Here is a 14,733-nt window from a genome sequence, read left to right on the forward strand (position 1 = left end):
ACTGTTCAAATGAAATGCTTTGGAACACACTAGTGGCAAATGAGCTGTGACCAACTTTGAGACAAAACTTTGCTGGAGTTTTGAAACACATGGGTGTGAGGGTTATGAGACAGATTTAAGGTGTACTGAAACAATCATCCTGAGAAGTTATGAAACATGACATAGTGATGATTGAAACTAAACATGACATAGTGATGATTCACACCACACATGACATAGTGATGATTCACACCACACATGACATAGTGATGATTCACACCACACATGACATAGTGATGATTCACACCACACATGACATAGTGATGATTCACACCACACATGACATAGTGATGATTCACACCACACATGACATAGTGACCAGGTGGACAAAGTAGCTGTCTTCCATGTTCTATCCTGTATGCCAGACCCTGGGCTGCTAATGAGAGCAACCTAAAAAAAACTACATCAGTACCATAACCGCAATGTCAAGTGTAAAGTATTCTTGCATTTACAGTCTCTTTGCAGGCTTTGCATATAAAAAACAACCAGAGTACTAAACAAATATATAACATGTTAGGACTTCACAGGGGCTCTGGGTCATCCCTGAGCTCAATCTATTCTGAGATCTGAGGAATCTACTATGAGGACTATCAGGTGAAATTACAACAATACACAGTGCCTTTATACACTGACTACAGCGCTGTACTACAATTGAAACTGTGTGTGTGTGTGTGTGTGTGTGTGTGTGTGTGTGTGTGTGTGTGTGTGTGTGTGTGTGTGTGTGTGTGTGTGTGTGTGTGTGTGTGTGTGTCACATGTCACAGAGACCCCTCTATAAGCTCCTCTCCTCCATCACACAATGACTTTCCCTCCCACCGCCACAACTGTCATACTGTTAGCTGACACACACACACACACACACCGTTCATGCATGCACATTTGCACATACACAGTGTAGACCAAACATTTGAGGAAATCCCATGATGGACAAACATTACATTCCGAGGTACTGTCTGATGGGGTGACAGAAAGTGCTACTTTACATAAGATGGTGCAGAGCAGCCATGGTATTTTATTTATTCTCTGCTACGCTGCATCATGAAAAATACATGTCACCTCTCCTCTCGCTTACTGTGTAAAGGAAGGTTTACACCCCAGACGAAAGAGAAAGTGAGAGAGAGAGAGAGAGAGAGAGAGAGAGAGAGAGAGAGAGAGAGAGAGAGAGAGAGAGAGAGAGAGAGAGAGAGAGAGAGAGAGAGAGAGAGAGAGAGAGAGAGAGAGAGAGAGAGAGAGAGAGAGAGAGAGAGAGAGAGAGAGAGAGAGAGAGAGAGAGAGAGAGAGAGAGAGAGGAACAGGGGGAGAGAGAGGCTTTCCCATGAAGAAACAGAGGTTGCGTCTAATACAGGACTGTAAACAATGCAGCAGGACAACATCTCCACGACAACAACAGAAGCCAGTATAGCTTTCCTGGAGAGTAGAATGTACCATTTACATACTGACAACCATGTACTACACAGAGAGAATGGGAGGAAGAGAGAGGTGAAAGAGATGGAGACAGAGAGAAAGAAAGGCACCATGTGTGTAAGGAGTGGGAGAGAGGAAGAAAGAGTATGTGAGAGAGAAAGGGAAAGAAATTCGGTGTGTATGTATGAGAGAGAGGTGGGAGACAGAAACGTGTGTGTGAGTGAGAGAAAAACAAGAAACATTCAGTCCTGTCCAATAGGGACTTGGTGGGCGACAGAGACACAGAGAGACCTACTATGACATTATCGCCACGGCACAGGGAGGGGATGGGGGAAGGAAGGGTTATTATTCTGTGAGGAACTCTCAGCCTAACAACCCATCTAGCTCAAGGCTACACTGTTAGCTTTCTTATCAGTAAAAGCACACTGTAAGACTTTTCTGTAATTTCAACAGCAAAACACTGTAGAATGCACAGTAAAATACCATACATGTGTTTTACAGTATTAATTATGATGCATTGTGGGAAAATGTTGTGTGCTATAAGAGGCTATATTTGTTTCACTCCGTGAGTGAGAACGCTGTACCCTCACAGAATACCGCAATATACTGTACTTCAGGAATTCTATATACCTTATCTGGAAACTCTACAGTAACTTACAAGCTAATTACTGCAAGTAATTTACTGGAATTCAAAATACAATACCATACTGCATTTTGTAGAGAGCCAAAAACCTTGGGTGCACAGTATTGTTGTTTATTGCTCATTAACATATTTTGAGGCGTGTCTTATAAGAGGCTATATATGTTGCGCCTGTTAATGAGAGTCCTGTACCAATTTAAGTGATATGTGGTAGTGATTCCCTATCAATTAAACGTATATAGGGAACAGATCAAAGTGGCAGCAAGTCACAGACCTTTAACAGTTGAGTGGCTAGCCATGTCCTTTTGATCTGTTCTGCCCGGTAGTATTGATATTTTAGAATCATTTGTTAAGGCTTAAAGTGAAAATGATAGAAAACACCATATATCAGTTGGCATAGTGTAATATATCATTAAATATTCACTATTTGCAATTGCTGATTTTATTTGATACAATTTAAGAATAAAGAACTGTATTGCTATGCTGTTATATTTACCACAGCATTCTGTAAATGATGGTGCATCGTGGAGCAATACACTGAGTGTACGAAACATTAGGAAAACATTCCTTATAATGAGTTGCACTCCCTTTTGCCCTCAGAACAGCCTCAATTCATTGGGGCATAGACTCTCCAAGGCGTTTAAAGCGTCCCACAGGACTGCTGGCCCGTGTTGACTCCAATGCTTCCCACAGTTGTGTCAAGTTGGCTGGTTGTCTTTTGGATGGTGGACCATTCTTGATACACACGAGAAACAGTTAAGCGTGAAAAACCCAGCAGCGTTGCAGTTGTTGACACATTCAAACAGGTGTGCCTGGAACCTACAAACATACCTTGTTCAAAGGCACTTAAATCATGTCTCAATTGTCTCAAGGCTTAAAAATCCTTCTTTAACCGGTCTCCTCCCCTTCAGCTACTCTGCTTGATGTGGATTTAACAAGTGTCTTCAATAAGGGATCATAGCTTTCACCTGGATTCACCTGGTCAGTCTATGTCATGGAAAGAGCAGCTGTTCCTACTGTTTTGTAACAGTATTGTGGGAGTAGAACAAATCACTGGGACATTAACATATTTTAAGGCGTGCCTTGTAAGAAGCTATATTTGTTGCACCCGTTAGTGAGAGTGCTGTACCACTTTAACTGATATGTGGTAGTATTTCCTAAATAATTAACTGTATGAAAGGAAAAGGTCAGAGTTGTAGCGGGTCTTAAACATTTTAATGGTTGAATATTTACCCATGTACATTTGGTATGTTTTGCCTTGTCATCATAGCCAGTTGGGAAACCTTTGTTAGGCTTCTAGAAGTGCAATTCATACAAAACACCAAGTATTCATTAATATGCAAATCCCTACAGCCAACATTCTCACTCGAATCCCTTGTAATTACAGTAAAATGCTGTTTAAATACATTTCTTACAGTTTAAAATGTTCACTTTTATTGCTCCGCTTCATTGCTCTGGCATCAAGTTGCTGTGAATATCTCAGTATTATATTGGCACTATCCAGAGATGGTCAGAGATATATTATAAGATACACGACATGGCCAAAAGTATGTGGACACCCTGTCACACATGTTGCTGACATGTGTAAAAAAAAATTGAGCACACATCCATAAAATGCTCATAGACAAACATTGGCAGTAGAATGGCCCAAACTGAAGAGCTCAGTGACTTCAATGTGGCACCGTGATAGGATGACACCTTTCCAACAAGTCAGTTCATCAAATTTCGGCCCTGCTAGAGCAGCCTCAGTCAACTGTAACTGCTGTCATTGTGAAGTGGAAATGTCTAGGAGCAACAATGTCAAATGCTGAAGTGCGTAGCATGTAAAAATCCTCTGTGCTTGGATGCAACACTCACTACCGAGTTCCAAACTTCCTCTGGAAGCAACGTGATCACAATAACTGTTTGTCGGGAGCTTCATGAAATGGGTTTCCATGGCAGAGCAGCCATGGAAAGCCTAAGCCTACGATCACAATGCGCATTGCCAAGTATCTGTTGGAGTGGTGTAAAGCTCGCCGCCATTGGACTCTGGAGCAGTGGAAACATGTTCTCTGGAGTGATGAATCACGCTTCACCATCTAGCAGTCCTACAGATGAATCTGGGTGTGGCGGATGCCGGGAGAACACTACCTGCCCGACTGCATAGTGCCAAATGTAAAGTTTTGTTGGGGGAGGGATAATGATCTGGGGCTGTTTTTCATGGTTCGGGCCCCTTAGTTCCAGTGAAGAGAAATCTTAACGGTACAGCATACAATTACATTCTAGACGCTTCTGTGCTTCCAACTTTGTGGCAAAAGTTTTGGGAAATACCCTTTCCTGTTTCAGCATGATAATGCCCCCATGCACTTAGCGAGGTCCATACAGAAATGGTTTGTCGATATCGGCCTGCACAGAGCCCTGACCTCAACCCCATCGAACATCTTTGGGATGAATTGGAACGCCGACTGCAAGCCAGGCCTAATTGCCCAACATCAGTGCCCGACCTCACTAATGGTCTTTTGGCTGAATGGAAGCAAGTCCCCGCAGCAATGTTCCAACATCTAGCGAAAGCCTTCCCAGAAGAGTGGAGGCTGTTTTAGCAGCAAAGGGGGACCAACTCCATATTAATATCCATGATTTTGGAATGAGATGTACGACGAGCAGGTGTACAAATATGTTTGGCCATGTAGTGAATCTTGTTGTAATTACAATTATTTTGAAGACCAATGTATCCTTAACTATAACAACATTTTCAGTAACGGTTACAGAAACGTTTTACTTGCAATGACTGTGATATGTTGTTTTTATCAACTTGGTTGCTAAGTACAAGAGTGCCCGCTAAAAGACCAAAAGGTACATGTAAATGTAAAAAAAAATTACTTGCAAAGAACACTGGGTAAAATGTTGCTGCATGGGTCATTCCAGTAATATACCAAAAATGTTGGTACCGTAAAATGGATTTGCATAAAATGGATTATAGTAGCGGTACTATAAAATAAATCACAGTATCTTACTGGCCAATTGATGCCAGCAATTTACTGTAAATTTTACAGTACAGCTACTCTATAGATGGAGATAGAAGAGAAGACTGATAGAAGAGAGAGATAGAATTTCATTAAACCATTATTTTACCAGGCAATTTGACTGAGAACACATTCTCATTTACAGCAACAACTCAGGGAATAGTTACAGGGATGAATGAGCCAATTGTAAACTGGGGATGATTAGGTGACCGTGATGGTATGAAGGCCAGATTGGGAATTTAGCCAGGACACCGGGGTTAACACCCCTACTCTTACGAAGTGCCATGGGATCTTTAGTCACTACAGAGAGTCTGGACACCCGTTTAACGTCACATCCAAAAGACAGCACCCTACACAGGGCAATGTCACCAGTCACTGCTCTGGGGCATTGGGATCTTTTTTTAGACCAGAGGAAAGGGTGCCTCCTACTGGCCCTCCAACACCACTTCCATCAGCATCTGGTCTCCCATCCAGGGACTAACCAGGACCAACGCTGTATAGCTTCAGAAGCAAGCCAGCAGTGGGATGCAGAGTGATATGCTGAAGAGAGAGATGGAGATAGAAGGCAGGACAGATAGAAGAGAGATTGAGATAGAAGACAGGACAGATAGAAGAGAGATGGAGATAGAAGACAGGACAGATAGAAGAGAGATGGAGATAGAAGACATGACCAATAGAAGAGAGATGGAGATAGAAGACAGGAAAGATAGAAGAGAGATGGAGATAGAAAATAGGACAGATAGAAGAGAGATGGAGATAGAAGATAGGACAGATAGAAGAGAGATGGAGATAGAAGATAGGACAGATAGAAGAGAGATGGAGATAGAAGACAGGACAGATAGAAGAGAGATGGAGATAGAAGATAAAACAGATAGAAGAGAGATGGAGATAGAAGACAGGACAGATAGAAGAGAGATGGAGATAGAAGATAGGACAGATAGAAGAGAGATGGAGATAGAAGATAGGACAGATAGAAGAGAGGTGGAGATAGAAGACAGGAAAGATAGAAGAGAGATGGAGATAGAAGACAGGACAGATAGAAGAGAGATGGAGATAGAAGACAGGACAGATAGAAGAGAGATGGAGATAGAAGACAGGACAGATAGAAGAGAGATGGAGATAGAAGACAGGACAGATAGAAGAGAGATGGAGATAGAAGATAGGACAGATAGAAGAGAGATGGAGATAGAAGACAGGACAGATAGAAGAGAGATGGAGATAGAAGACAGGACAGATAGAAGAGAGATGGAGATAGAAGACAGGACAGATAGAAGAGAGATGGAGATAGAAGACAGGACAGATAGAAGAGAGATGGAGATAGAAGACAGGACAGATAGAAGAGAGATGGAGATAGAAGACAGGACAGATAGAAGAGAGATGGAGATAGAAGACAGGACAGATAGAAGAGAGATGGAGATAGAAGACAGGACAGATAGAAGAGAGATGGAGATAGAAGACAGGACAGATAGAAGAGAGATGGAGATAGAAGACAGGACAGATAGAAGAGAGATGGAGATAGAAGACAGGACAGATAGAAGAGAGATGGAGATAGAAGACAGGACAGATAGAAGAGAGATGGAGATAGAAGACAGGACAGATAGAAGAGAGATGGAGATAGAAGACAGGACAGATAGAAGAGAGATGGAGATAGAAGACAGGACAGATAGAAGAGAGATGGAGATAGAAGACAGGACAGATAGAAGAGAGATGGAGATAGAAGACAGGACAGATAGAAGAGAGATGGAGATAGAAGATAGGACAGATAGAAGAGAGGTGGAGATAGAAGACAGGACAGATAGAAGAGAGATGGAGATAGAAGACAGGACAGATAGAAGAGAGATGGAGATAGAAGACAGGACAGATAGAAGAGAGATGGAGATAGAAGACAGGACAGATAGAAGAGAGATGGAGATAGAAGACAGGACAGATAGAAGAGAGATGGAGATAGAAGACAGGACAGATAGAAGAGAGATGGAGATAGAAGACAGGACAGATAGAAGAGAGAGATGGAAACAAGAGATTGTTGTAGTTCTGTCCTTGAGCTGTTCTTGTCTATTAATGTTCTGTATTATGTCATGTTTCATGTTTTGTGTGGACCCCAGGAAGAGTAGCAGCTGCTTTTGAAACAGCTAATGGGGATAGTACTAAAATACCAAATACCAAAAATAGGACAGATAGAAAAGAGAGATTGAGATAGAAGAGACGAGAGATATGATAGAGAGATTTAGATAGAAGAGACGAGAGATAGAATAGAGAGATTGAGATAGAAGAGACGAGAGATAGAATAGAGAGATTGAGATAGAAGAGAGAGATGGAGATAGATGAGAGAGATATAGAATATAGAGCCCTGAAACTCAAATCTGGACCTGGAAGCCAGTTCCATTGCATTGTTTCTCCTCCCAATCAGGGACTGATTTAGACCTGGGATATCAGGTGGGTGCAATTAATGATCAGGTAGAACAGAAACCAGCAGGCTCCGGACCTAGTTGGGTAAGAGTTGAATAACCCTGATATAGAGGTATGAGAGAGAGATAGAAAAGAGAGAGAGAGAAGAGATATGATGGAGCTATATAGAATATAGAAGCAGAAGAAAGAGAGATAGAAGAGCGAGAGAAGAGAGCTGTTTTTTGGGGTTTTAGGCTGGGTTTCTGTATAAGCACTTTGTGACATCTGCTGATGTAAAAAGGGCTTTATAAAAAAATGCGTTTGAAATTAGATTGAGAGAGAAAGATGAACAGAATTAGGTGTGAAACCGACAGTCTTAATCTCCATCACTAAGGACTCTATTCAATCTGTATCGCTGAAGCATTACAAATGTATTAGAAATGTTAATGTATTTCCAATAGAGCCGACATATGCAGTGTTTACCGTGAATGCAGTCTCCGCTAATGCAGGAACATGGCCTTTAAATTTCAATCACGCTGTAACTCTGAACTTCAGCGACTCATATTGAATAGAGTGTGTCACGATAAGAGCATTTGAAACTGTCATCAGCACACAACATCCATTACATGTCTTCCTAGTGTAGTTCTTACATAACAGGGGGTATTTTCTTCCATCTTCTCCTACCATCATCTCCTACACCAGCAAGTGGGCAGCAATCTGACATAGGTGTCAATCTATCTACAGTGGCTGCTTGGCAATGTGCCCAGTGCTAGCACAGCATCTGGAACATGGAAGAGCTAACTAACTTCTACATGTAGACTGCTAGAGCTAACGGAGTCCTCCTGCATAACACAAGGACACTGGGACTACAGTACACTGAGCAAAAGACATTGAAAAGACATAGCAAATGTATCTTTGGTTGAAAATATGTATTTTCGACATCTTGTGCTCACTAATGCCTCCACCGTCTCTTGACATGTAAGAGGGGATACAAGTAAAGCACACACAACAACACATAGTACAAAACACATCACATGCAATGCATGTAAACAAAGATCCACACACGCCCCCCTCCTCTCTCCCAAGACCAATACAAAGGCAGATTTGATTTCCTCACCTTAGCTAGCAGCTAGTGTAGCCTCACTGCACCAAGGATATTAGCATCCCTGTGTCATCCTTACCATGCATTATGACATCCCCATAGCATGGCTATGTCAGTAGAGTCCTTCAGACAGACAGTGCAGTACTAGAGAGCAGGATGAGACGTGATCATATCCTCTCTGTGTTGCTGCTGTTGAGCGCAACACACACTGACCGCTGCATATGTCTAATGGCGCCCGAGCCCGCCCTCCCTAGCTCCCTTTTTCTTCCTCCCTTTCTCACTCTCTCACCCTCCCTCCCTCATTCTCTATCGTTCTCTCGTGCGGACAACAAGGACGAGGCTGTGAGGGGAGAGGAGGGTAGGGGTGAAGAGGGGAGGAGAGGAGTAGCGGAGGGGTGGGGAGAGGAGAGAGGTACCAGCAGGGAGAGGAGAGGTGTAGTATTGAGCAGGAGAGAGGTACCAGCAGGGAGAGGAGAGGTGTAGTATTGAGCAGGAGAGAGGTACCAGCAGGGAGAGGAGAGGTGTAGTATTGAGCAGGAGAGAGGTACCAGCAGGGAGAGGAGAGGTGTAGTATTGAGCAGGAGAGAGGTACCAGCAGGGAGAGGAGAGGTGTAGTATTGAGCAGGAGAGAGGTACCAGCAGGGAGAGGAGAGGTGTAGTACTGAGCAGGAGAGAGGTACCAGCAGGGAGAGGAGAGGTGTAGTATTGAGCAGGAGAGAGGTACCAGCAGGGAGAGGAGAGGTGTAGTATTGAGCAGGAGAGAGGTACCAGCAGGGAGAGGAGGGGTGTAGTATTGAGCAGGAGAGAGGTACCAGCAGGGAGAGGAGAGGTGTAGTATTGAGCAGGAGAGAGGTACCAGCAGGGAGAGGAGGGGTGTAGTATTGAGCAGGAGAGAGGAACCAGCAGGAAGAGGAGAGGTGTAGTATTGAGCAGGAGAGATGTACCAGCAGGGAGAGGAGGGGTGTAGTATTGAGCAGGAGAGAGGTACCAGCAGGGAGAGGAGGGGTGTAGTATTGGGCAGGAGAGAGGTACCAGCAGGGAGAGGAGGGGTGTGCAGGTTAGATCTGTAGAGGTACAAACTCACACCATCATTGCATCACAGCTCGCTTCTCATTCGCTTTTGTCTGTCTAGACTGAAAGGGAGGGAAGAGAGGAGAGAAGGGGAGCCCCCAACCTCAGCATCCTCATCCATCCAACATGGCAACGCAGAATACTTACTGAACATAGCAAACCACATTGACATTCCCTACCCTGCACAACTAGTCTCCTCCATCCTGCATTTAGAAACCCTCAGAGATCTAGAAGAAAAAGCCCTAACTAGCTAAAATAGCCAGCGGGAGCCTGTTTTTATTTCTAAACCTCGGAGGTACAGAAGAGAAGAAGTAGGAAACAGGTGGGACTGACTGGAGCAGATTGCTAGGTTTCCATGGAAACAGCCCGTATTGGGGAGAGCAGGGGGCACGAGGAGGACAGAGGGAGGATGCTGTGTAGTGGGTACTGTAGGGTAGTGTACCACCACCACAGGGGCTAGAGCTGGCTCCAACACTACTGACCAATTACAACTGCATTGGAACAGGTTCATACACTAACCAGGAGAAGAATAACAAAATAGGGTCAGGATAATGCTATCCAAAATATAGATGAAACTTTTGGTGCTGTAGTAGCCCAGGAGTAATGAAACATGACTTTAAAAAAATTACCAGAAGTCTCAAACTGAGTAAATTATTTTAACAAAGAATTTTCAGGAAGAATGCTTTGCAATACATTTAAAACAATTAACTCACTTCTATGCAATACATGTCAAATAAACCTGTCTTCTTCAGGTCAATAATTACACATAAGCTTGTGGAGGGAAAGCAAACACAAAGGGATTAACTGGAGTACACCCAACGATGAGGTAACATCATCCAAGATAATCATTCACTTCCCAATAACGTCATCTACAGACCTCCTATAGGCTGGGAATCTGTGGAACACACACAGCATTTTGGCCAGTGTTACCTAGTGTTCATTTGTCAGTGTAACATTTATAGTGTTTTACATTTACATTTAAGTCATTTAGCAGACGCTCTTATCCAGAGCGACTTACAAGTTGGGTGTTGTTTGAGGTGTTACAATAACACTGTCAGTTTACAATTAAAGAGTATAATTGTAATGATAACATTCTCCTACAGTAGGAACTCACTTGCTGAAGTCCACAGGACTGAAAATGAACGAATTAAACAATGTTTCTCTGTCACTAACAAATACAGTAATTGGTGGTAATGCAACAATTCACTCGAAAAGGCAAGGCACACTGAGAAATGATATTGAATGTTGGGCCTCCTGAGTGGCGCAGTGGTCTAAGGCACTGCATCACAGTTGCTAGCTGTGCCACTAGAGAGTCTGGTTTGAGTCCAGGCTCTGTCACAGCTGACTGGGAGACCCATGGGGCAGTGCACAATTGGCCCAGCGTCGTTGGAGTTAGGAGAGGGTTTGGCTGGCAGGGATGTCCTTGTCCCGTCGCACTCTAGCGACTCCTGTGGCAGGCCGGGTGCATGCATTCTGACCTGGTCGCCAGGTGTACGGTGTTTCCTCCAACACATTGGTGTGGCTGGCTACGCGGGCATTTGGTCAAGAAGCAGTGCGGCGTGGTTAGGTCGTGTTTCGGAGGACGCGTGGCTCTCGACCTTCGCCTCTCCTGAGTCTGTATGGGAGTTACAGCGATTGGACAAGGCTGTAACTACCAATTGGACACCATGAAAAAGGGGTAAACATTTTTTTTTACAAGAACTCTAAAATTCACTTGGCAAGGCACAATGAGAAATTATATTGAATGTGTGGCTTGTTGGGGGGGGGGGGGGGTAGCTTTCAATTAGTTATTTTTTGCCAGGCGTGAGTGGAAGTGTGATCTAGGCCTCCATTACTCCTGTATCAGTGTAGAAAATTACTCCCCAGGTGTAAACACAAATCTAAATAGAACTGGTTTGAATGGAAATATCTGTTCTATCAATGTAATGGGCTATCCCCAGGCAGAAGATGACAGTGCAGGAGGTAGGACCCATCTGAATGCTTTGATGAACAGGGTAAGGGATCATCCTGACATAACACAGAGGTAGCCTACTGTAGCTGATCATCTCCTCTCTATGATCAATAGGCCTACATAACAACAACGCAAATAGCAGTAGCCTATAATGTTTTATAACCTTGTGTTATTGCAAAATAATAACATGATCATAACAATAACGGTAGGCTAATATTAGGCTAATATTTTTGTCGTTCTGGCCTGGTGCCAATACTCTGTCCCCCAGTCTCAGCATAGAGATGGTGGGGAGAATAGAGCAGCGCACCACAATAAACCCAATGGAGACCACAATAAAGACCAGCTATGGAATAGATATGATCGTGACAAAATGTTTAGTGGTATTTTTTTACCTCACAAAAATGTGAATGGTTTGATAATGACAATGAAATTATACACGCGGTGCGTCAATGGAGAATGATACAGTGCGGTGCGGTGCGGTAGACTCTTCTATTGTGAACTTGTGACGTGTGGATATTTGCACGCAAAAACAACCACCGCATCCATTCATCGTGTACATGATTAACGGCACCAAAACAAAAACAGAAAAATAACTGCATTCCACCAACCATAAAATTCCGAGAGAAAATGCGAAGAGAAGCGGTAAGCTATTTGTCAAAATAAAGCTGAAATAAGCCCAGGTTTGATTATTTCCATTATTCGGGGTTGCGCACTGGCGGACTAGCTGCAGCAGCGCGCTATTGTGGCTAGCCAACTAGCAACCCCCTGCTAACGTAATATTTAGCAGTAATTATAGTGTAGGAATTATTTGACAGATAGCTGACTGATCACACACTGCACAACAGGAGAGGTCCACAAACATAGACACTCACCTCTGTCTCCCCGGCGTGGTGATTTGTGATCAGCTAACCTCCATGTGTAAAGGAACAGAGTGCCATGTCAGCCCTCTTCAAAGCGCTTTAACTTCGGTCACTGTTTACTTGTCATGGGTCGAGGGCAATGGAATCATGTGCGACAGCTGAGCCTTTACTGTCCCAGTGCAAAGTTGACAGCGCTAGAATAGAACGGAGCGAAACACATTAAAGCACAATAATAAATTGTTTCGCATATGGGGCATGCAGTGTGACCGCAATTGTAGATAAGCAGTCTCCATTTACGAGGCATTAACGTCCCGGGAGAACAGAAGGTGAGCTAGAGCACTAAAATGAACTAAGGATGAGGTCATGGTTCAGAGGGGAGAGAGAGAAAAATCCAAGTTGACGTCACCTTCAGCCAATCCGAGCCTATGGCTCAGGGGTTAGTTGACGTCAGCCTTTTGAGCCATGGATTAAAGGGACACTCTGGTTTTTAAAGGAGACGTGCGGCGCGGCGGGCTGCTGGGATTTCACACACAGGGATGGTATGGGTCATGCACCTTTGTTGAGACAGGAAAAAGCGATTTTGTCCAACCATGATTAAATGTTGCTGGATGGGTGTGCGGAATCCTAGGATATGCGGCAAGTAGCCTGGTGGGTAGCGCGTTGGGCCAGTAACCATAAAGTTGCTGGATCGAGTTGACAATGTAAAAATCTGTTGTTCTGCCTCTGAACAAGGCAGTTAACCCACTGTTCCCCGGTAGGCCGTCATTGTAAATAAGAATTTGTTCTTAACTGATTTACCTAGTTAAATAAAGGTAAACAAATATGTATGCCCCCCTTGGCTATAAGAGCATGGAATTAATTAAATATCAACTCTCTAAATCACAATTTCCAATGTAAAGAATGTTTTATTTCATGACTTTACCATTAATAAAACGAAGACACATTTTATGAGAATGTCAAGAGGGACCAAATTGGATATAGAAAAAAAATGAGAGAGAGCCAAGACAGGTGCTAACTCTAATATGGAAACAATGCAGGGAATGAAAATAAAGAATAGCCAGTTAATGGTGCACTATGCAGAAATCACGCTGCCATTTCCTGGTTGCTAAAATTCGAATAATTCGCCTAATTTCAGTTTATGTGACAAAATAACTAAGTATAGTGTACATAATCATTGTACCATCTAAATATATTTTCCATAAGCAAAAATATTGTGTACTTAGTTGTTTGAAGCCGGTGTACAAAACTGAAACCAAAAGATGCAAAAACGAAACGTAAGAATGGGAAGCATAGAAATGGTGCACATAGAACAGCTATACAGCTTCTTAGACTTGCTTTCAATGAGAATAACGTATCTATAACTAACAGTTCTATGTGAATTTGGTCAGGTCGCCCCAAAAAAGATACATATTGCAGCTTTAAACAAAAAGCAACAAAAGGGGAAAAATAAACATTCACCACTACCCAACAGAACAAAAACATATTGTAGTGATCATCACTATACGAACCACATTACAGTTCCCTCCATGTAGGATAATCCTATTGGGTGATATGTAGGGTGTTTGCCAGCGACTCTGGTTCGCTTCCCTGGCCTTTTGTTAGCGACAATATATTACATTGTAATTGCACTATTACTATAGGCCTATTCAAGAAATATAGTAGCAACATCAACACTATACCAAAGTGCATTAGATCCATATAAATATAATCATATTATTGTAGTGGTGGTCAATGCTCATTGTGAGATTTACACGTCCTTTTTTCTCATAAAACGGGACGTTCTTTACGTGTTGTTTTTCATTGCACAATATAGCACTGTATTACGTTGTATAGACTGACATCTAGTGGTCATGGTTGTCTACTTCAACTGGCAACTGCAGCAGCAGGGATTTTCAAGTCTCAGCCTCTGTGGAGTGTTGCCTCATGGTGCTTTTCCATCTAGACTTCCCCCCACACCAGGGTGTCGCCAGTGATTTATGTTAATGTTAGCTCTAGCTTTATTGTGTTTCCATCAGGAGTGTGACACTAAAGACTTGGGGCAAGCAGAATCAACAACCTCTGCATCATTCAAGACTGTTGCTTTGTGAAGTGCTAAAGTTCACAGTTAGCCATTGTTATGTAAATGCTCGCTGAAAAGTACCCAGGGCCTTGCCTTGGCTCCGGGTCCGCTGGACCCATGGCCCAGTGAGACACGGGTGTCAGGCTACATAGATGGAAACAGAAAAGTCTGAGCATGTTGGGTAAAAGACTGGGGTAAATCCTCCATGGAAATGTGTCATT

The 14,733-nt window shown here is 43.1% G+C and overlaps 1 protein-coding gene across 3 annotated transcripts in view; it reads right to left on the reverse strand.

Annotated features, from left to right (window-relative positions):
* LOC139578189 (dual specificity protein phosphatase 8-like) overlaps window positions 1–12,846 on the reverse strand; it is a 106,323-nt gene extending 93,477 nt beyond the window's left edge. Inside the window, exon 1 of one of the 3 annotated variants that reach the window (XM_071405484.1) lies at window positions 12,466–12,846. The gene's annotated coding sequence lies outside the window, so the exon portion shown is untranslated. Of the gene's footprint in view, window positions 1–8,586; window positions 8,786–12,465 lie in introns of those variants that run through there. The other 2 variants (XM_071405485.1, XM_071405486.1) reach the window with 2 other exon arrangements.
* Between the last annotated feature and the right edge of the window lie 1,887 nt (window positions 12,847–14,733).

Source organism: Salvelinus alpinus, chromosome 6 (genome assembly GCF_045679555.1).
Source record: "Salvelinus alpinus chromosome 6, SLU_Salpinus.1, whole genome shotgun sequence".
NCBI classification, from domain to species: domain Eukaryota; kingdom Metazoa; phylum Chordata; class Actinopteri; order Salmoniformes; family Salmonidae; genus Salvelinus; species Salvelinus alpinus.